Source organism: Agelaius phoeniceus, chromosome 2 (genome assembly GCF_051311805.1).
Source record: "Agelaius phoeniceus isolate bAgePho1 chromosome 2, bAgePho1.hap1, whole genome shotgun sequence".
In the NCBI taxonomy this organism is placed as follows: Eukaryota; Metazoa; Chordata; class Aves; order Passeriformes; family Icteridae; genus Agelaius; species Agelaius phoeniceus.
This window is the reverse complement of record NC_135266.1, coordinates 95,095,215-95,118,526: the sequence shown is the minus strand read 5'-3', so window position 1 is coordinate 95,118,526 and position 23,312 is coordinate 95,095,215. Positions and strand designations below refer to the sequence as shown.

At 39.6% G+C, this 23,312-nt stretch overlaps 1 protein-coding gene across 3 annotated transcripts in view; it reads right to left on the bottom strand.

The window, feature by feature from the left end:
* ZBTB20 (zinc finger and BTB domain containing 20) overlaps positions 1-23,312 on the bottom strand; it is a 473,812-nt gene that overhangs the window by 209,420 nt on the left and 241,080 nt on the right. The window contains exon 5 of one of the 3 annotated variants that reach the window (XM_077174295.1): positions 21,173-21,236. The exons of the other annotated variants lie outside the window; for them this stretch is intronic. The gene's annotated coding sequence lies outside the window, so the exon portion shown is untranslated. The remainder of the gene's footprint in view (positions 1-21,172; positions 21,237-23,312) is intronic. 3 annotated transcript variants of the gene reach the window in all.

Sequence of the window (23,312 nt, the reverse complement as noted above, 5' to 3'; positions counted from 1 at the left end):
GATTTTTCTTGCTTTAATCGGTTTGAGCTAGCTCTTTGGCATTGTCTTATAAATAATAGAAGCTACACACTGCACTGTTATAACATCACTCATCTAAGGATCTCATAACTTAATTAAGAGGGACACTGTCAGGTTAAAAATCATATATTTTTTATTAAGTAATTTCCTTATCTATGTTACTAATAACATTTTAGGCTATTAAGCTGGAACAATTTCTTAAAATCTAATTTAACATCTATTACTAGCATGTATATATTATATATACACACATCTGGTTTACTCTCTGAGATATTAAAACAGATGTGCTAGCTTTACTTTTGCTTTAAGTTGGATACATTTACAGATTTTCATGTGTGAACAGTGTTCTTCCTTCAGACTGGTATAAACACAAGAACATTTATATGCAAACAAAAAACTGTATTAACATCCAAGAAAATAAAACATATGTTTTTGTTAATATAAGACTTGCAAGGATTCAACAATAAAACTTTATTTTTGGAGAAAACTGCCTAACATTGTATGGTGGTTAGGCAGTTTTCACTTTCTCTAAAGGGAAGGTGACAAGAACTATTTCTGTAGTGCTCAATTATCGGAGAGCACAAATCTGTTTGCTGTGAGGGAATACATCATTAATAAATTCATTCCACTATATTTGAGCCTCTTCAGATAACCAGAAATGAGCTGTTACTTCACTGAGGCTTAAAGCAAGGCTTGCTTTTTGATGGGAGAAGCTAGCTGTGGGGAAAGTTAGCATAATGAAGTTTCTACCTGTCAGAGTTCAGCTCAGCTCTAAGTTGTTGAAGTCTACGTGGCACTGCCATAATAGGGGGACAGTCACTAAAGCACGGCAGGGTCCCTGGGAATCTATATAAATAAAGTGGAACATCAAAAACTACACTGCGTATTTTTCCAGACTTCACTTTATACAGGGTAAAACTAAGACACATGATCAAAGTCACACACTGAGTTGATGATAAAACCAAAACAAAAATCCATAGCCTGCACCATTCATTCCTCACTGAACTACTTAGGTTTTTCCTGACGTTTCAATGTATTTCATATGAAGAACAAGAAAAAAAGCACTATTTTTCACTTTTACTCCTATTAGCTAATACAGTAAGAAAGATGGGGATTTGACTTTCAGTAGGCCATTTTGAGTCTCAAGAGAATCCTCCTCTTTCTTCCCTTCCCTAGGTTCAGTGATCAGCAGAGCAGGTGTTCACTTGCAGATCCAGAGCTCCTGACACAAAAGGAGTTTTATATTTCATTTTGCTTTTCAATGGTCCATTGCTCAGACATCAGTCCCAGAAGACATTCTGCCAACTACTAAACTTTTTAAGCAGGTGGGGTAGAAATGAGAAGCAGGTCACGGAGTCAACAGCATGAGTCTGCTCTGTCTACCATTTAAAAAGAAAACCGCAACAAGACTGGAAAAAACAGAAATAATAAAAACACACAGCCAAAGGGCCTCTCAAGAGCAAGTGAGGAGCCATGGGGCCATAGGAGTGCTAAAGCCAGCACTGAAGAATGGTGGTGCAACCTGACAGTCACAACTGAACACAACACTGTTGTGCACAAGACTCCCTGAAATGACAAACACTAAGGTTCTTGAGCTTAAATGAGACTGACTCCAATCTCAACTGCAAATGCTACATGCTCAAGGCCAACACGTCACATTGCAGAGACAATATGAAACTAGGCCAAGGACCACCTTCTATGACAGGAATAATTGAAGAAACATTATTCTGCTTGAAAATGTGTTTTATGCAGTAAATGTGTGAGCTTTCAGAGGTACCCTTTTGCTGGCTAGTTGCAGCAGTGGGACTTCAGTGTATGTTTGTTTGCTCATAGCAAAACCTCTGATAACCTCTTCTAAAACCTTCATTATTTCACATTAACAGCATGTCATGTCAGAGTCAGATAAAACTGCATGAGAGTCATAGTTTTCAAAAAGGGCAGGAGAGTGTATCCAGGCTGCCACAAAATACAGATCCCAAGGACAGAATTTTTATGTTGCATCTATTCAGGATCCAGGACATAATAGCTTAGAACCCATGGCATGGGTCTGAATGGTGACATTCCCGTATCATCCACTATCCAGAAAGGTCCTTCACAGGCTTGATTAAGTCTTTCAGATTATTGGTGTTGCATTTTTGTAATTAGTTATGTGTGGGACTTGTTTTGAGTAACAATGTTTTAGCACTGTGAAGTCCAACCATCATTATGTACATCTCAGCCAAGCGAGCCAGGGACAACACAAAGGATGATGCTTTTCAAAACTGTATTTGTATCTTTGTGTTGTTGTCTTAAAAGTATGAGGTCTGATTAATCTGGTATTAATGTGTATAATTGTCTCATTAATTAGCACAGACCTTTTTCAGCTCTATATATGCTTCACCAGTGAATAAATTGTAACAGTGATGGTATTTTTTCAAGCAAGACAATTTTTAAATGTCACACACACATATCTGTGTCTGAAGATATTTGCCTTCCTCCCTGGCTATTTGTAAAACCAGAATATCGAATTTAAAGGGAGCTTGTCCAATACACCAAAATCAAGCCTTGGAGTCAAGTACAGCTATAACCCTTCATGCCCACTTTGCTTGCTTTAAGGCTATATTAATGTCCAGAAAGCAAATTTAGTCCTGTGTTTCTATGCTTAGGGACATTTCTCTTAACATTTAGAAACAAATCCTTAGTTCCTGGATTTAAAAATACTGCTGAAGTCAAAGTAAAAAGAAAAACCCAACACATTAGGACTTGATACAACTTTAAGTTCTCATTTACTGTAATTACTGAGGAAAAACATCACAGCAAACCAGCTGTAGCTATTTATAAAGGAATTTAAGACTGACTCTGGGGTCTGATACCCTTCTCTTGTGGACAGACTGAGCACACGGGGAAGATGTTCACAGTATGGTTTACTCTTAAACTGCTAAAACAGTTAGCCAGAGTAACCACAAGCCAATGGCCTTAACCCTTTCCACATAAAGGTTAACAAATTCAAGTTGACCATTACCCTGAAATAATCCTGGTAGGCCACAACATGATGATATTAATTGCATGTGTCCAGTTCAAAGGTGTTGCAAAACACGGGTAGAAAACTTTGTTTTTCAGAGCTGAGCACTAGCAACAAAATACTTGGGTTTTCAGTGCTGATTACGCAGGAAACAAAATGAGTTTTTGTGTTTGAATAGCTGAAATAAAATATGATTGTATTCCACACCTCTCTCTCCTTTGCCCATTCTTGGGCTCAGATAAACACCAGCTCATTTACGTTCTCCCTTCCTCTTGCATTCCTCCAACCCCTGCATCCATAAGCAGCTCCCACTCATGGTTTTACGAAATGTTTATATTCTCCCTTCCCTTTTTAGCCATGGCATAAACCTGCAGAAAGGCTTTTTCCCCCGTCACCATTCTGTCAGGTTGTGTCATGCCTGGTAAGGAAATAGCTGCTGCAAAAATGCCCTGCTGGGAATGGGTTCCTCTAGGGTTCATGCAAAGGACTAAAATGGAGTCTTTTGGTTTATGTTTTACTATCATCAGACATTACAACCACTAATTATAACTTTGCCTTGTCCCTCACCTCTCCCTGAACCGTTTCCTCTCTTCCCTGTGAGTAGAGACAGCAGAGTACATCCTTTGGGTATGAAAGGAAGGCCTTCTTCATTAAATGCTATGAAGTGCTTTGCTATCCTCAGAAGTGTGGTGTTATTTAAGTGCTAATCACTCTAGTCTCCAGTATGTCCAAAATTATTTCACTTGTTACCAAAAAGCTCCATTGTCACACATTACATTGCTGCTGCACTGAAAAATAATTAACAGCCTACATTTTGGGGTCCATTATTTTAGCTCTCTGCCTGATTAGCAGAATTATCCAGCATTCCCAAGTTTTCAACAGAGAAATTAGAAAACATTAAAAAGGTAGGCCAGGGAACAGCTCTATGAAACAACTCATACAAAGAATGAGGAAAGAGACCATTCCTTCCAAACACTAAGACAAAACAGTAGCTAAAAGTCAAGGCAATCTGACGTAGCAAGCAATCCATATGGTAATTTAAGAACACAATATTTTAGATAGAGTCCCAAATATTATCAAACTCAAGTATTCAGTAAACCATTCCTAACCAGCAATCCTAAAAGTTATGAAGAACAGCATGTAATGCTCAAAACAGAAAGTGTAACATATGGTAATCCAATTTTTTAATTTCAAGCAACATATAAAATGGGATGTATACAAGAGAAACAATCCCTAGTACTTGGAGCACTAGAAAATGAGGAATTTGCTGTCTCCTCTCTTGTTCAGAACTTCTTCAATTCCTTGCCTCTCTAGATGCAACCAGCTTGATCATCTTGAAGTCTAGCTCAGACACTGGTGTAAGTCAGAGAAACAATATCCTTGACTAAACCCAGCAAAACCAGGTGTGGCTGAAACTGCATCCAAACAGACCTCAAACTTCACTGCCCACCTTGGTAAGACCTGCATCACTTCTTTATTTATTTATCCTTCAGAGCTTTTTTTTGTAATCCAAGATTAAAAAAAAAAAAAGCAACAAAGTTTTTGGATTACAAAAAAAAAACCAAAAAAAAAAAAAAAAACCCAACAAACCCATCAAACCACCCTTCCCCCTAAAAATCTCCAAACACCACAACAACAAACCCAAACCACAAAAACCCTAGGTACCAGTGATACAGAAGTACCAGTGATACAGAAAATTCAAAAATAAATAAACCAACCTCCAAAGCTTTCAACAGATATATAAGTAAGCTGCACAAGAACAAATCTGTAGTTGGAGGTAGAAGAGCAAATGTCTTAGAAGAGAGTACAGGTATTTTAAGAACCTGAATCTCAAGATCAAACTCAGCCTCTGAGGCACAGGAGTCTGGAAAGGGGCATCTCCCAAGGACCCTTTCCTTACATTCCAAACTGGTGCTTTGGGGCTTTTTTTTCCCTTACTGTCTCAAAGCTGCAGAAAGTCATCTTTCTTTTCTTTCCAGCTCCAACTCCTGACTTCCAACACTGCCAGCCAGGCCAGCACCCAGTGCACTCTGCCTCCAGCCACTGTGGAATTTCTCACCCTGGCACCACATGCCCAGCTGTGCTCATGGAAGTGGAAAATCTGACAGCCTTGTCAAAGACACAGCTTGGGATAATTGTTCCTCAGAGTTCCTCTGTCAGTGAATATTCTCATATTCCTCACACAGGAAAGCCACTATACCTTTCATGTTCCTATGCTCACAGCCACAGAAATCCTTTTTGCCATTAAAGCAGTGGTTAAATATATTATAATGTGAGAAAAGATTTAAAAATCTTGTGTGGATTAAAGCCAACAACGCCATAACTGTATCTGGTTTAATAAGTTCTTTGTGCAGCATAAACATGGGAAGGAAAAGAAAAAGAAACCAAAATGTACCTATGTTTATGTAATACAGATGGATGTGCTTCATGCTTGTAAAATCCTTATTTTCTAAATCCAGTACATAGCTTACAGTTGTGTTAATGCAAGAAAGAAAAATCACTATTACACTACAAACACTTTGGGGTAAATTTTAAACAAAACATAGAAGGAAATGCTGTGCAGTAACTTACAGCCAGGCAGAGATCTGATGCTCACATACCAGACCCCAGTATGAGGAACCATTTTCACCTCAGATTCACAATTTCCAACTCCAGATCAATCTAACCTTGGTACCTATCTAACCTCAGTGGAAGGTTACTGTGACTGAGCTGCCCTCAATGCCCAGTGCCTCCATCCCACTGTCCCTGGGAGGCAGAACATGCTGCTTCCCCAGGTCCTCTGGAAGAGTGGTGCCAAAGTGTGGGATAGCCCAGGGCTGAGGTGTTTCAGTCTGATATGGTGTTCAGTTTTCCTCTTAAGTACACTTTACATGGGTTTGGGATGTTTTAGGGATACAGAACTGAAAAAAAGGATGCCAAAGAAGTCTTGCTCACTCCAGCAGGTCAAGGGCTGCACTTTCTAATGTTTCCCCACTGATTTTCCTCTGTTTTTCCCTGTCCCCAGCCACAATCAGTGATGTTGTACCTGATTACTTGCAAGTCACTTTTTTTTTTTCCCCATGCTATCCCAAAGCTTAAACTGTCAAAACCAGAGTCATGACTGGAGGAACATTCCCTCTGCTGTTTCCTTCTGTTCATTTTGCTACAAGGTAAAATGCCATTGCTATTGGAAGCAGAATAAACAACATTCCTATTCTACCCATAGAACTCAAGTGACAGTTTCTCTGAGAAATTTTCCACCCTCATACTGTGCATGCTCCTGTAAAGGCAAGCCTTATGCTGACCTCAACACTTTAAGGTGAAAGCTTATGGTAATAGAGCAAATTAAGCTACCACCTCTAGCTGGTTCCAGACCAGGCCTGATCTCCCATCAGAAACAGAGATGACTTGAAACCAAAATAATTTAACCAAAGCCACTCAGGTATTACACTGGTATCTCAAAGTAGCTTTGATGATCCAGAAAACATAAATAAATAGCTGATGCTCAGTGTGGGGAGCAATGTGGTTGGCTATATATTAATATTGATATTCTTTCTTTTGATTACACAGAACAATGCTCATAGTCTCTACCTCTCCTAGTAACCCCAAAAAGAGTCCCCTCTATTTGTTTCTACACAGAAGCAGGTGTACCCTATTCACAAATCAGTTTGTCTCTTCTAAAAATTTGTCATGATGTGAGGTGATTAAAAATACCTTAATGACTAAATGGAGGTGCACAAAATCCTTGGACACTCCACAAAATTTAGGCCAAAAAATATAAACCATGCATAAATAATAAATGTATTTAATTCAATGAATGCTTTTTCCTATACATTTTGTATGTTATGAATTGAGAGAAATGAAAAAACATGAAGTAGATACAAATACATGCACACACAGAGAGAAAATTACGTGGCCCTTTCTAGCATGAAAAGGAAATTATTAAAAGTTGGATAAACAACAACGGAGGATATGACAGGGGCAGCTGGAGAACCACACTAGGGGAGAGAACTTCTAAGTGAATCCACACAAAAAAATGTCTCCCCTGACAATCCGTTGTTCTTCAAAGAGAATAATGATTCTAGAGATGAGTTTGCATTTGTCTTCGGATGTCACAATAAATGCTAAGAAAGCAGCTGAATGAGAGTTATTATTTCCTCTGAGCAACGAAGGACTGGGGTAGACTGTCAGAACAGCAGCACCCGCAATCAGAGGGCAGACACAAAGCAACAGCAAGCTAGCAGGGAGCTCAGAATCTGTCCAGGGCCTGGGGAAAGGAAGATGAAAGAGGCCATGGGGCAAACTGGAGATCTAAGAAAGGTAGATCTAAGGATCACAACTGCAAGGCAGCTGCTAAACCATGAGGGAAACAGGAACTCTGTTTGAGAACAGGAGGCATAATGTTTTCCAAGACCAGCAGAACATGAACGCTAGCAAATTGGAGGAGAATGTGCTCTGCAGAGGTCTATGCTACTTTGTTGGAATAACTCACAGTTTGGGGGTACCGGGGCTGCTTCCAAGTCCTTACCCTATTCACACATGTGCTACTCTGAGCACAGCAGAAGGACTTGTAACCCATCGGTGCTCAAGAGTATCACAGCTACATTATGGGCTATCTAATCCTCCCTCTCTAATTGAGCAGGCTGGGCACAACATAAATCCAACTCTACCTCTCAGTGACAAGATGCTTTTCCAACTGGCCTGATGGAGTACTTGGCCTGATGATGACTCTCACAGTCAGATGTGCAATCTACCCTCTGGCTCCCTGTTGGTTTGGACTCATTGCCTATATAGTCTAATACTCAAGACTGCAAGAGATAAGAGAGAGATTCCTGTTTGACTGTATAAGACAGTATGCTACTGACAACAGGTAAGCCATGTCCTTGGCACCTACTGTTGGCAGAACTGCACACTCTTGCCTGCAGTGCTCCTATATGGAAGAAGACAACTGTAAATGACATCAAATTCTCTTTCAAGACACTTTAGGGCAGCTGGAAAAACATCACAAACTGACCTAACAAAGTAGGGTGTAACCTCCCATCTGGTCAGGCTGCTTTGGAGTGTTGGTGTCACAATACTGAGGAACCTGTTTCACTATTTGCTAACTTTCATGGCACATCTGAATATCTTTGTTTAATCAGAGCTTAGTCTAAAATGGACTGTGGATTGTGTTATGAAAGCATAAAAATATCTTCTAAATCCACAGCCCTGCCCCACGCCCCCATACCATTCTATCAAAACATACATGGGAAACTGTTTACAACTTACAGCCTTCCAGCTAAGCTTAGTTTCCTGTATATATTTCAAATGCAATGTTTCAAGAACACACACATACAAAAATCTAAAAATGCAGGTGGGGGCTGTACAGCACTGAACTTCAAATTTTAGATTTGAACCATGTTATCTTCTTATCCACTGGCTTCAGTCTTTCAGTTTTCTCCACTACAGCTGGGTTACAGGAAGAAGTTCAGACTATAAGTGAACAAAGAGGAATGCTGCCTTTTCTGTGTATCAAGGTGCTCACAGTTACAGGGAACTCAGAATCACAGTTTAATTTGGGATTTTCAAAGTTGAGATTTCTTAATTTCAAAGACTGAGGTAAGTCTGTAAATTTCAAAATATCTAGCAAACCATCAAAAACAAGAGAACGGAGCAATCACCAGAAGATAATCAAGTGCTTAAACTAGGATAAAGAAATAACTGATATGGATATTGGATTTGCATGGCAAGGCTTTGGTAGCAAGGGGTCTATAGGGGTGGCTTCTTTGAGAATCTGCCAGATGCCAGAAGCTTCCCCTACATCCAAGAGATCCAGGGCCAGTTGGCTCCAAGATGAACTCACCACTAGCCAAAGCTGAGCCCATCAGTGACTGTCACAGCTCCTCTGGGACAATGAAAAGGGGGATAAAAAACTGAAGAACAGCAGCAGCACAAAGGAATTAGAATACATGAGAGAAACAGCTTTGCAGGCATCAAGACCAGTGGAGAAGGAGGGGCAGGAGGGGCTCCAGGCATTGGAGCAGCAACTTCCCTGCAGCCCCTGGTGAAGACCATAGTGAGGTAGAATGTGCCCCCACAGCTCATAAGAAGTTCATACTGGAATAAGATCCACCTGCAGCCCATGGAAGACACTTAAATAGCACCAGAGGATTTGTAAAGAAGACTACATCCCCTTGGGAGGCCCATGCTGGAACAGAGTCCTGGCATGACCTGTGACCTCAGAGACAGAGAAGTCCACTTTGAAGCAGGTTTGCTGTCATGACTTGTGACACTGTGGGAGATCCACACTGGAGCAGCCAGCTCCTGAAGGGACTGCACCCTGTGGAAGGGACACATGCTTGTAAAGAACTGTAGCTTGTGGGAAGGACTCAGGTTGGAAAAGTTCATGGAGGGCTGTCTCCCATGGGGAGGACCCAGTGCTGGAGTAGGGAAAGGGTATGAGAAGTCCTCTTGGGAGGAAGGATGGCAGAGACAACTTGGATGATCTGACCTCAGCCTGCACTTCCCATCCCCCTGTGTCACTGCAGGGAGGGGTTAGAGAAAATCAGGAGTGAAGAGAAACTCAAGAAGAAAGGAGGAGTGCAGAGAAGTTTTTTTTAAGATTTGGTTTTATCTTTCATTATCCTACTTTGATTAGACTTGTAAAAAATTATATTAATTTTCCCCAAGTTGAGTTTGTTTTGCTCATGATGGTAATTGTTGAGTGATCTCTCTCTGTCCTTATCGTGACTCAAGAGTAATATTTTCTCTCCCCTGTTCAGGTGAGGAGGGGAGTTATAGAGTAGCTTTGGTGGGACCCTACAGACCAGACAGGGTCAGCACATCACACATGGAATTGGGCTTTTCATCATTTCACTCCCACAATTCTGTGGTAAATCATTTCACTTCATTTTTGGTTTAATTAAGGAAAAAATTATTGAAAACTCTCCTGCTCAGAATGAGAACATATTAATCTTTTGTTCTGGGTAATAAGGTGCAAAGAAATGTAGTCCTGGCAGGATACTAATTTTTGATGTTGTCAATTAAGAAACTTCTCCTGGTGTTTTGAGTGGAAAAATCTCTCAGAAAGTGTTTTTATTGAAGGACCCAGTTCCAAGTCCTGGATTATTAGGTAAAGCTCCGTCAGCAGAGAGACCAATATAAATGCTTTTCATACCATCTGCCTTGATGCCTTGACAAAAAAATAAAGAAGAGAAAATACATAAGTCCAAAATTCTCTGATTTTAACCTGTTTCCCTTTAATACAAAGCTGGGAAATTCAGGTCCTTAAAATATAAAAAACATGTGATTACTTTTTTCTTTTTATCTTTCCTCAAAACCTTACAGAAGATCCCAAATACAAATCACCCACTGTTTCCAGGACTTAATTTCTTTTTATATTTTGAAATCAGAAAAGCAGCTTTAAGTAAGTATAGATGCTAGCAAATCATTTGCTCCACTCCCTTTTGCTGTTCTGAAGAGAGCTTGTTACAGTGCATACATTTTAGCTGGTGTTCATTGGGAGGCTCTATACAATTACCAGGTTTTTGATTTTCCTGTTTAAAAACAAATTAAGGTGGTGTGTAGGGCCTTGCAATATTAGGCAGCAACTCCAACAGTGAATGATGGAAGACAGTGCCTCTGTGAAGGTGTTAGCAATCCATCTGGCCAATTAGAAGAGAAACTTAGGCAGAGTCCAACACTATTTCTCAGTTATGGTGGCTGTGACATCAAGACTTGAGAAGCAGTGAGATTTGGTGTGAAACAATCAAGTGAATCCATACAGAGAAAAATCAGGGAAGAGCTGCTGGAATCCCACAGCAGAGAGGAAAGGGAAAACGCTATCTGCCAGAGATGTACCTTGACATATCAACATGAAAGAGGACTGGACTTCAAAAAACCAAACCAGCTCAGACATGAAACAGATACTGATAAAGTCTGTCTTCCTACAGATTTGCAATCAGAGCCTGTAAGCAGCAGAGAAAAGGAGTACAATTGTCTTTGGTCCTCTCTCCCAGAACAAAGATAATGCTCTTGGTGAGCAGAAGACAGCCTGTGCTGTGGCTCTTCTGTGCTGGCCAGACAACTGTCCTCTGCCAAACATGCTTAGCTGATAAGTTCTGCTTGTTTTTCCCTCAGCAGGAGCACTACTCTGAGTTCTTCTCCACTCCTTAGATACCCATTCTGTAGAAAACAAATCAGCTTTTCAGTTCTTTCTGACTCAACTGAATGGTATCAGCACGCTCAACAGCTTCGTATGGGTGTGACAGACGGGAACAGGGACAGGCAGTCCCACAAACTCAGATAAGATAACTTGGGAACCAGTACTCCAGAAATCAGAAGTGTTTAAAATATGAAAGTGGATCCAAACTTTATCTTAAGCCATGCCCAAGGTAAAGAGAGACCAAGGTCTTGTTCTGCTTCTGCCTTTCCATTTGGACCTCCGTGAGGCTTGAACATGCACTCCTTTCTCTCATGGGCTACTTCTCATGACTGCAGAAGCAGGCCAGCAGGATTGCCCACCACCTAATTTGGAGATGGATACTGCACAGGACTACACATACTTCATATCACAGACTGTTTAAAAACTTTTTTCTTGTTTTTTCTTGTCTTGCAGCTTCAAGAGCATCTTACTTGAACTCAGAAGTAAACAAAAACATTTCTTCCCGTCCTTTCCCACCTGAGACATGACTGCTGCTCTCACTTTGAGGAGGTTAGCACCGCCCTTCTTTCTCATACCCAGTCTCCCATGTCCGCTTTTATTCCTTTCTCTCATCTTTCAGCCATGACAGGAGAAGGAGTTAAAAATCTCGTGCTGTTTTCTGGCCAGCACCTTCTTAAGTATGTCACCCCTCCCCACGCACACAGGAGTTGCACTGCCCTCTCCCTGGATGGTTCCACATATCTGTTCTCTGAAGTTACAGAGATGGGAATGATTTTCCTCAACATGAAATACTGTGTAAAGAGTGTGGGTGGGAAATATGCAGTGTAATGGAACTGAAACCCCATAAGGGAAATCAATGCAGGCAGCTGCTGATACACTATTTACTTGGATAAATCATCCATTTTTCTCCCAGGCCAGATGACTTGAGGTATCACCTACCCAGGATGGCAAGTGCAAATATAAATAATAAATAAAACTAACTCAGGAAGAATTCTCACTGTAATGGGGTTTTGTAGAGAACTAAGTTTCAGTTAAACTTAATCCTTGCTGTCTTCTGTGTCTCCAGCAGCAGAAACATCTGGTCGGTTTTAGATTCCCCTTGGATTCCCAACTTCAAAGGGAGTTATAAAGAATAACAAATACATGTACTGGCACTGAAAAAAAAAATTAGAGCAGCAGGAGAGAATGGTAAAATTGTCCTTATTTGACTGCTAGTGACAGGCGCCACAGGCAGAACTGTGAGAAAAAATCTTAGCGGCTCAGGCAAATAAGCTTTTTGTTTTGTTTTTTTAATGACTGGCTCTCTGTACTAATGACGCAGAAAATCTATGGGATCTGCCCCATAATGGCAAGAAGCACATGTGCCAACAAATATGCACGCAAGGGTATGCAGAAAATAGATTTTAAATCAGATATGTTCTAAATAATAGCCAGGAAACTAGGAACTAAATTTTATTCCCAGCCTTTTCACTGACAGTGCCTGGTGTGTACCACTGGCTAAATAATACAGGTCCAAATTTTGGCCCTTTAAAGTCAGTAGTTTGTTGTAAAGTATGACCAGAAACAATGACTGTCACATGCACTTTTCCAATCCTGCGTCAAAACCTCCAGGAACAGGGGTAGGTAAGCAAACACAGTAACAGATGTCTGCAGCTCTCTGTCTTTCCTTTACTCTCTGGTGGCTGGAAAGTGAATGCTGTGCTTTTTTCATGAATGCAGCACACCAGCAACTACTTATGACATGTTTCTGCCCTTATGTGCAGTGAAAAGAAGCATCTAGCTTCACCCTGAGATTCTGAATCAGTGCACTCATGAAATAATCCCACCCCGTTCCTCACTTCATCCATACAACATCATGACCTCCTTTCTATTTCTATTTCTTTCTAAATCTTTCTATTTATTGTTTACCACTTCAGTCATAGGGTTAATAAAATAAATATAATATAAAGGACGTTTGAGAATGCAGATACCTGTGTGAAGCCTCCTATCTGCTAAACATTAACTCTTGCTGCATGAACATTAACTCTTGTATGAAAGCTGAACTTGTTACTACCTTTCATCAAAACTATAGACTCCCAAATGCCTGGCATCACGTAATGCAAATTTATAAGATGGATGCCAGAGAGGAAAGTTACAGAATAGGCTTTTGCAAATAGTATTAAAACCACAGCCATCCTTCCTTCACCTCCCTTTACAGAGAGTCCATAGAATATAAGTTTTGAAAGCAGTCATCGAATAAATTCCAGTGATTCCTGAATCTAAGAGACTGATCAACTTGTGTATATTTGATGGGGCAAGAAAAGCTGTATTTGGCAAATAAATTATTTCTTACAAATAACTCATTCTGTTCTGTTGCTGGAACTGCAACTATGACTTTTTTCCTGACCTTATTTTGCCTTATTATGTCATGAGGTAAGCAGCTTCCCATTGTTTTATCTTTAAAGATATTTCAGGATTTCTTAAATGCCTCACATAACAGCAAGATGATATCAAGATTTTCCCATAAATACAGCAATCTCATTTTTATATGAATATTTCAGAAATTTCAGTTGCAAAAATCTGAAGTTCTTGTACAATTCAATGACCAAAGGACCTAGAAACTTCTGCAACAGGCCCCTTACCTGAAAGACCCTATTCCCAAATTTATTTCTCACTGAATACTAAAAACCTGTAAGTGAAGATGCTTTACAAACTGCTATAGAAATAGGAATTAAAGAATATACTGTGAAATTCGTTATACCTGAGACAGGAATCAGCAATTTTTGAAGCTGCTGCCATATTTCTGTTAAACAGTTGAGTCTGAAAAGGGAATCCAGAACTAACCTAAATGCACACAATCAGGAAGACAATTCTATGGATGTGTACTGATAATAGCTCCTTCGGAGCCAGTGGGATAAACTCATTTCTTTTGCCCAAGTTAACTTTTGGGAAAGTCTCTGACTTTTTGACCTGAGGACTGTTGATTCTTGAAAGGGAGCCTGCCTTCTTAGCAGGGCTTCATTACCTGTGTTGCTAAAATCCTCCTATGAGGAACCCTTTTGGAATTATGCTTAAAATTGCCATTTGCCAGCAAAATGGCCCATTTATCTCTACAAGGAAAGACTGAATAAAAAGATCAGGAGATCTCAGGGTTCCCCAAACTCATATTACTAGAGGTGATCCCATCAAGTAACACTCAAAACCAAGTTAACATTGGACATTTTCTAGCTTCTGTATTTGCAGCCAGGAGAGCTGTACTGCCAGTGCTGATTTGGGGCTGAAGGTGGCACAGGCTGCAACATCTTGAACAAGAGTTGTGGGTTCTGACAGCAGTGTGAATTGAGAATTTCCAACATGAACTTGATCCCCAGCCTGCTAAAGCAAGGACAGATGAGGCTCAATACACATTCCAAAGGAACTTCATCTGTTTTCAACAAGAATTGTGGGCACATCCACTAACAAACACCTCATGAGTTACATGCCAGGACTTCTCCAAACATCTTTCCAAATGGTTCTTTACATCCTGTTTATGGCCCATTACATTCTCCTGTGACTAAGGCTGGTAGACCAGCCATGGTCTAATAGTTTCTTGAGTACCTTTCCTGTGCTCTTACATATCTGCAGGCATCCAGCCACAATGCAGCAATTGAATAGAACCATTATAAACACAGTTCAATTCCTGACCAACCCTCAGCATGCACATATACATTTGCAAAGCATTAATGGCATGGTAAGCTAAAAACAACCATCCCAATAATATCAGCCAGCAAGGCAAGACCTACAGATGCTTTCTGTTTGCTTGGGGTATTTTACTGCTTATATTATTATCTTTGTGATGTGCACTGCTCCACCAGCGTGCAGGAAATATTGAGAGCATGTCCACAACATAAACTGTTTTATTTCTTTATTTACTGAACTCTGAGGTGGGGGCACTTTTATTTTTGTACTTTTTAAGGCCTAAATACATTAATATCCCAACCCTTTATGTCCAAGACCGGTGCAAAATGTATTCCTCAGATAAAATCAGTCTTAAGACTGAATTTAATTTATGTTGATACAGTAGGTTATGTGATTAAGCATGTAAAAAAATTCTAAAAAATTGTAAAAAAAAATAGTGAATACAGGAGACAGCAGTTGTTCAAAGCATACCTTTCTGTCTGTCTCGCCACAGGCCTGTTTACAGAGAAATACTGAACCAACAACACTATTGCCCCAATATATATTTACTTAAAGCAGTTTTTCTGTATCACAAAATACCCCTTTTCTGGTTTGAAAAACATAAACAATAGGTTAGGTGGTCAAATGAATGGGAAAAAAATGATCAATTGGTATTACTTTGTCCCCTTCTGTTTACCTCTAATGGGAGTGAGAACTCCAAAGTTAGCAGAACCACAACTTCCATTGAATGGGTGATCAAATGTTCACTGATCTATCCCGAACTTACAGAAGTTGCACCGCTGATGTTTTCAAGGAATACAAGATCATTGTATCTATCCATGCTCAAGGCAGACAGAACTGAATAACCAAGGTATCACAAGTGGGTTAAGTAGCTCAGTCCTTCAAAAAATACAGATCATCACACTGTTAAGACAAGGTCAGATGCTTTACATTTTCCAGCAAGAGAACAATTCTTAACTATGTTCTGTGCTTTTAATCTTCACCCTTGCCCTTATTTGTCTAACACAGCCCCCTTATATTCATGTTTTTCTTTTGTGGAGTGCTCTCACTGAAACTGATTTAGGCCAATCCTGAAGAATTTAAACTTAGACGAAGCAGTAATCTATAAAGTAAAATGTCCCCAAGGCATCTACCACATTGTGGCCCTTGACAAGAATGCTGCCAGAAGAATTTCACTATTTGAGTATACAGCTTCTAGATGAGGAAGAAAAATAGATAATGTGTTATGGGTGTTATACAGGATAAGAAAAGATGCAAAGCAATAACCAGAATGTGTTCTTCTAAGGGAAGGTCCCTTTTAAATCAAATCTAAGAAGTAACAAATAAAGTGAAAACACTAATATTAAACTAATATTAGCTTTACACTCACACTATCACTACCTTCAACTGTTTGCTCCCTTTGCAAGCAGCTGGACTCAGATGGGCACCCAGACTTGGATTTGTAACCAGCCCACAGAGATGGCAGTCAGGAGAGCTGACACAGTACCAGAGACTTCCCAATTTGCTGAGCAGAAACACAGAATAAATACATTTCCCGGGGAGATCTACATCTAGTTAGAGAGATGGATTCTGATCAACTGTTACTGAACAAAGATAGAATAACATCAATACAAGAAGATTTCAGCATAGTCTAAGGGTCTGAGAATTATTTAGGTGGGAAAAGACCTCCAAGATCATTGAGTCCAACCTTTGACTCAACACCACCATGTCAACTAAACCACAGCATTAAGTGCCACATCCAGTTGCTCTTTGAGTGCTTTCAGGGATGGTAGCTCCACCATTTCCCTGGGCAGCCCACTGCAATGCTTTACAACCTTTTCAGTGAAAAAAATCGTCCCGAGGTCCAACTTGAACCCTGGCACAGCTTGAAGCCTCCTTACTCTTGTCCTGTTGTGTCCTCACACTTTTTATTTCTTTTTCTTTATTAAAAAGATTCAGTAGAATTCTAATGAAGTGCTCCTTTAAGCACCATCTAGAATAGCCCAAACACAACCCAATATTTTTGCTTCACAGGATAACTAGACTTTGAAATTTGCTTTTGTTTCACAGTTGAATTAAACAACGCATTGCAAAGTTACCAATGAAACAAAAATAAAAAATCATTTCAATCAATTGAATGTTGTTTTGACAAAATAATTTTGTTTTGATAGCTACTCTCAGTTTTGATTTAAATTTTATATTAGAACATAAAATACATTTTTGAAATAAAAGTTTGAAACAAATGCACTTCTGTTCCACAAATGCCAAAAAGCTTTATCTGGAAATATGAATAGAAAAAACAAATAAGAATCCTGGAAGGAATTTTTTTTAAAATGAATTAGTATTTGCACACAAAGAAAATACTAGTATCTATTTTTTAGTGCTTTTAGTCCCGACCTTCAGTACACTTTAGTGAGCCTCAGAAGCTTGTGATATCTCTGCAATACTACCAATATATCAGTGACAATCAATTATTATTAAGAATCCAGCTGATATGCTGCTCTTGTCCAAGAGCTGGTGGAGCTTACTGATGTAGGAAAGGTAAGAGGCTTTTTCAGACAGCCAGTTATGTAACAACTAACACATATCTTGTTGGGTCAAGTACCATTCATTACTGCTGCCATTTGGGGAAGTGTCAGAACCAGTTCTGAGCAGGTTAAAGCAGCAGACTGAGAGTCACAGACAGTCCTAATCCTATAGAAGAAACTGAAGTGAGGAGAAATGAGGGGAATATCAGTTGTTTCTGCTCTGCCCTTTAACCTCAAACTTAACCAGTGGAAAAATGTAAGAGCAGTTGGGATTAATAAGATATTTAACATCTAAAATTCCTTTAACTGTTTGCTTTACCTGCCAAGAAAGCTCTTGATCACTGCTCATACATTTGCAAATTACTAAAATGCAGAATACCATGAAGTCATGTGAAGCTTGACTGAAACTATAAGAGAAATCTTAGCCTAAACAGGGAAGAACTGAGGGCTTTCACCCAGATCAGGTAGCAGCAGGAATGCCAACACATGAAACTGTTCATTTAGGAAGACCAGAAGGAGAGCTGAAGCACAGCCCATCATTCCCAGTCATCCCTGGCTGTTTCAGCACTGAGATGCTTACAGGAAGTGGTTGTCTCCCATGTCATTTGGTGAGGGGTTTCTGTAACATGGTCAGAATCTCAGTAAGAACCAAAAAATTTCGTTTCTTATAAAGTGAATTTCTGAATGTAGTGCTTGGAGAAGAAGTATTCAAACAACTGTACTGCTTAGTTCCCCATGAAAGCATAAGAACTTGAACCTGCCTACTACAACATCAGATGCCACACTTGGCAAGGCTGAGATGGCAAAATCTTGGGGAAAACTTGGGATTAACTTTCTTGTGAAGTTTTTTAGGTATTAGATTTGGGGAGAGTTACTTGGGAGGAGATAAGAGTGGCTAAAATAAAAGGAGTTTGGCCTGCCTATCCTCACCAATAGGTTATTAGCACAGGAGAAAAACACAAAGGCTTGTTCAAAAGCTTGAACTACATTTAATTCTAACAGAGCTCTTCCTGTTGCACACCAAGCAGACTGTTGAATTTGTGTTCTGCATACTGGACTCATGTGCTGACACTTTCCACAATCTGAAAGGAATTGAAAACCCTGTCCTTCATCTTGTGTGTGCCTGCAGCAAAGGCTGCCTGTAACCCTTTCCTAACAGTAAGATTTCAGAGGAACTGCCTAAGGAAGATGAATGAATCCTCAACCTGCACAAAATAAAAATACTGATTTAGAGACCACAGAAGACAAGAAATACCCAAATACATGTCCGTGCCTCAGCATCCTCACCACTAGCAGTCAATGGTCCTTGGGCTAGATCCACATCAAGTGAAAAAGGTTCCCTTTACAAAACAGTGACTCTTCTTAACAAAGACTTTCAATCCTTTTACCAGGAGCTTCCCTCTCCCTTAGCTGGTCTTAGTTATTGAAACGAACAAACAAACAAACAAGAAAACTCCTCCCTCTGCTAAGCATCCCTCCACTCTTCTCTTTTGACTTTCCTTGTGTCTCCCTTCACGCCTCCCTGGGTTTGTTGTTTTTAAGCCCATGCACTAACCTGCTCTCTTTGTTCTTCTTTTTTTTTTTTTTTTTTTTTTTTTTAATTCTGTTTGCTTAAAACTCCCAGCCCCAAAAGCAAATTTGGAGAAAACTGGCTTTCTCTAGTTATCCCATTGTTCTTCTCAGGCAAGATCTATTTCAGATGTTTCTATTTCAAATATTTAATGACAGACCTATTCATACAAAGACATGCCAACACCACTCCCCCGTCTCTTTGGCATGATGCAAAGCACAGAAAAAGATGGTCACAAGATACAAGGACTCTTTTAGCCAATAAAATCAAGTTCTAACTCATAAACAGTAAGTAGCAGATTCCATACATTGCCACACTTCCCAGAAGCACAAGCCTAACAAAAAGCATTTTCAAGGGGAATGCCATGGGCCAGGCTCATCCCTTTAGCACTACCACAGTGGACCTTGGCTGGCTTCCCTTCCAAGAGGACCTGTAGAGAAGCCAAAGACTGCTTTGAGCCTTGGAGAGTTAACTTATTTTTGGGGTCTTGTCCTCACTGCAATGTTGCTTGTAAGTACAATGCTAATGTTGCCCCCAGCACAACTCCCTCCCACAACAGAAGCCTCTTGCTCAAATTAAATGCTATTTTAAATTGACTCTTTGGCCTAAAAGCAGATTACAAGTGGCAGCCCATGTGTTGTAGTTACCAGTGTCAGTAACACAGTGGGAACTCATCAGTTCTCTACTTGTGAGTTCAAAGCGCTGATCTAAGATCCTGCCTTGTAACTGGGGTCTAGATTAAAAACACAGAATCCTTCTTCCCAGTTATCTGCACTAAGCTCAAGCAGGTAGAGGTGATGGTCAGACATTAATAATCTGCTTCTCCTCTCCTCAGTCTCGCAGTACATTCTGACAAAGAAATTCTCAATTTTCGCAGAAGAAACCGCATACCCACAAATCAGGGTCGGAGAGAGAACCCTTACCAACACCAGTCTGTAACCTTGCTGTAACAACCTGAGTCAGCATAGCTAAAACAATACCAGTGATAATCACTTTTACCCACTGCCTCTGCCTGCCCAGGCCATAGTTTGGAGTGAGGACAGCTTTTTGCAAGTCCCTTAGAGTCACCATCTATGAAACACAGCACAGCTGCACCAACAGGCAACATGAACACAAATTTTAGCTTTGTGTGAATTGCAGGTCTTACAAATACAGTCAAAAGCATTTTAAGGTACACGTGGCATGTGAGAGCAAGTTAAGGTGTCCATAGTCAGTTGCTGTGTGGCAACTCCAACCTTTTGCATATTGACTGTTACCTACATGATCCTTCTCTTCACTCTAATAATATGGCATGAGATGAGCAAATCTAAGGACTGGCAACTAATACAAACCACCACAAAAGTGGCTATATTATCATCTGAACATCTCATGCTCTACTTTATTTACAATCTCCAGGGCTTTAATCCCAGCTGGTAGTTTTAATTAGAAGTGAATGTACTTTCACAACAAATTGGACCTTCTCCTTCTTGGGCATCAGAGATCCCTTCCACAGATGACTGTGGATTATGAAGAGACAAATTTTGGGGATGTTGGGCAGACAGTTTTCGCATATCACATATCTGAAAAGCTAGCATCACTCTCTGGCTCACAAGAGGACTTGGCAGCAAATCAGACTATGACTATCCAGAAGACTCTTCCCTCAGTGTCAGAGTAAGAAGACATATAATGGAAACTTGCAACAAAGCACAAATAATTCTATTTAAAAGTCAATGCAAAATTGTGGACTACAAGGCTAGCTGCAGGAGCTGTCTTCTTCTTGTGAGTTTTGAGCCAAAACATGGGACAACACCGCAAGCACCATTAGAGTATGTAAATATCTACTCCAGCTTTTCCCAGTCTGTAGCCGCTAGCGAATGCCTCACTATGAAACTGCAAGTGCAGTAGGGTTTTAACAGCCTTTTTCTTCTCTTTGCTCTGGGATTTTTCTTTTCTTGGCTGTAACTAGTTGTAACCAGTTGTGAATAAGTCGTTATCCCTCTGTGCAACTCACAGCAACTAAAAGAAACCAGTGTCATTATGCAATTAAAAAAAAAAAAAAAGAAAAGAAAAAGAAAAAAAAGAAAAGTTTTGTTTTATGGTTAATTATCCATGGTCTATTTACAAAATAAATCAACCCATTGTGCACCAACAGGATTTGTGGCCTCATTTGAACTTTGCTTTTCATTAATCACTTTAAAATAAAAGCTAACTAGTTGATTTTTTTCTTCATTTTGGTTTATTACTTGCATCTGGGTATAAATTGAAAAAATTATGAAAGAACAAAGTATGGATTATTCGCCCTCAGTTTCATGACTTACATGATCTCAGTCTTGTCTTTCTCCACGTGCCTAAACAGATGCACAGTCCAAAAATTCCAACATTCTGTAAAAAATGTAATCACAAGAAGATTGAAATATTTTTTATACCCAAACCTTGAGTTATTAAAAAATCATGGCAAAAAGCTTGCCTTAAGAAATGAAAAGGTGGGCAAGCATCTACAAACATATTTAAGCTACTGAAGGAGGCAAATGAAATTACACACGTAGACATCCAAGGGATACACAACTGTTTGTGACAGCTGAGTACAAAGCTATTTTGTTTAGACAAAATCTACTTGCAGGCAGGCTGAAGAAGGCAGAAAATGGATATCTGATTTCTTTACGGTGCTTACAGTTTATACAAGAAACCAGAAATATTTTTTTCTGAAAATGGTTTAATTATGTAAGAAGTTTAGATCTTGTCCCTATGAGATGACAGAGGACTACTGTATTTTTGAAAACTAGCCAATGGAGAGGCAGGCAAAGGACATTTTTAGCTGCTCTTTTAATAAAACCCAACTAACTGTAATGACACTTATTTCATTCTGACAGGAAATAAGATACATATTAGCATAATAGTGAAATTCTTAACTAAGAAAGACTGAACAATTTATTTGTCTCTACTATGAACTGTTCAAGTAAAACTGAAAAATAAGAAAGGGTGATAAACATACATGATAGAAGTATATGCAATGACAGTATAGAAAAAAAATGTCATTCCTCCTTTTTTTTTCCTTTTTATTTACCAGTCACCCTTAAGTGTCCTTTGTCTTTACTATGACAAACAGAAAGTCAGAGTGCTCTACTTAACCCCTAATGAAATGGTACAGAAAAAGCTGGGCTGTCTGGAGGTCAAAAAATTTGATTTTGCTGCACTTCAGACTACAACTTTTTGTTTCTAAACTCCTGAGCGGGATACAAGTATAAAGGTGACTGAACTTACCCAACAGGTATATCTTAGAAACTAAGACAAAGAAGTGAAGCTAAGAAATTGGATCATTAATACTATGTATTATTACTAATAGGAGCTCCGAAAGATAATTTTTGCTTGCCTGTTGATGTGAAAAAGGATTGTAGAAATTTGAAAAGTTAAAGAAACCCACTGCCTCCTCCTCCACTTTGCAGATGGTTGAGATGTTTTAACTTTAATTTCCAAACGTAAATTAGCTCCTACTTAATGAAAGTAAAAATTTAAAGCTGCCTCCACCTGATTGCAAAGCACAGCGGCTGGGCTGGGAGGCTGGACAGGCCTTCAAAGGAAATAAAAGCCTTTTTAAGTGACTCCTCGACTCCTCGTATGAACGTATGAACGCCTGCCCTTGCAGCAGCAAGCTGTGGCCCTACAGCCGCTTTCCATTATAATGCTAAATTGGGAAATGTTTAACATTCTTTGTTTAATCTTTGCAGTATAAAGAAAAAACAGCTGATTCTCAGAAACATGACAGCCTGAGCAACCATTAGTTATCTGCCTCCCCCTTCCTCAAAGCAGAACAGGCCATTTCCAGCCTCAGCGGCAACTGATGCTTTCTAATCAGGAATGTATATTTGGATGGAACCTAGAAGATGGGATTGAAACTTTGTCATTTTTTTGTTCCAGTGGTGTAAGGGGTTGAAGGCAACCAAGGTATTTAATAAAAAAATGTGAAGAGAAAAACAGTTTAAGAAATATATGTAGTGGAAACTATAGACAAAGGTGGTTTCAGATTCTTTCTGCACTATCTTCTGTTAATACCTTTTCACAGTCCTTCCACGAAGGAGAGCGTCATTATTTATTTTGATTTAAAACATTATCAACTGAGTGTATTTTTCTCTTGTTCACAGTACAGTCAAAGCAGCCAGTCCATCTATTCTGCTGCAACCAGTCACATATAAATCAGCACAAACTCAGGAACGAGCAATCCTCTCAGCTGCTTACACAGACAAACTCTCTTTGTATCTCGTCTCTGCCAGAACTTCCCTAAAGGGGTGAGTTTCATCACGTGTCCAAAAAGTCACACAAGTCAGAGGTTTCTTCGGTTGAAATTATGAAGTAATACCTCAAACCGAGTCCCCACAGAAACTGAACTAACTGAAATGTTTAGGTTTTTTTACAAGATTTTACCCTTTCCAGATCATCAAGTCCAGCTCCCTGCTCTCTTCT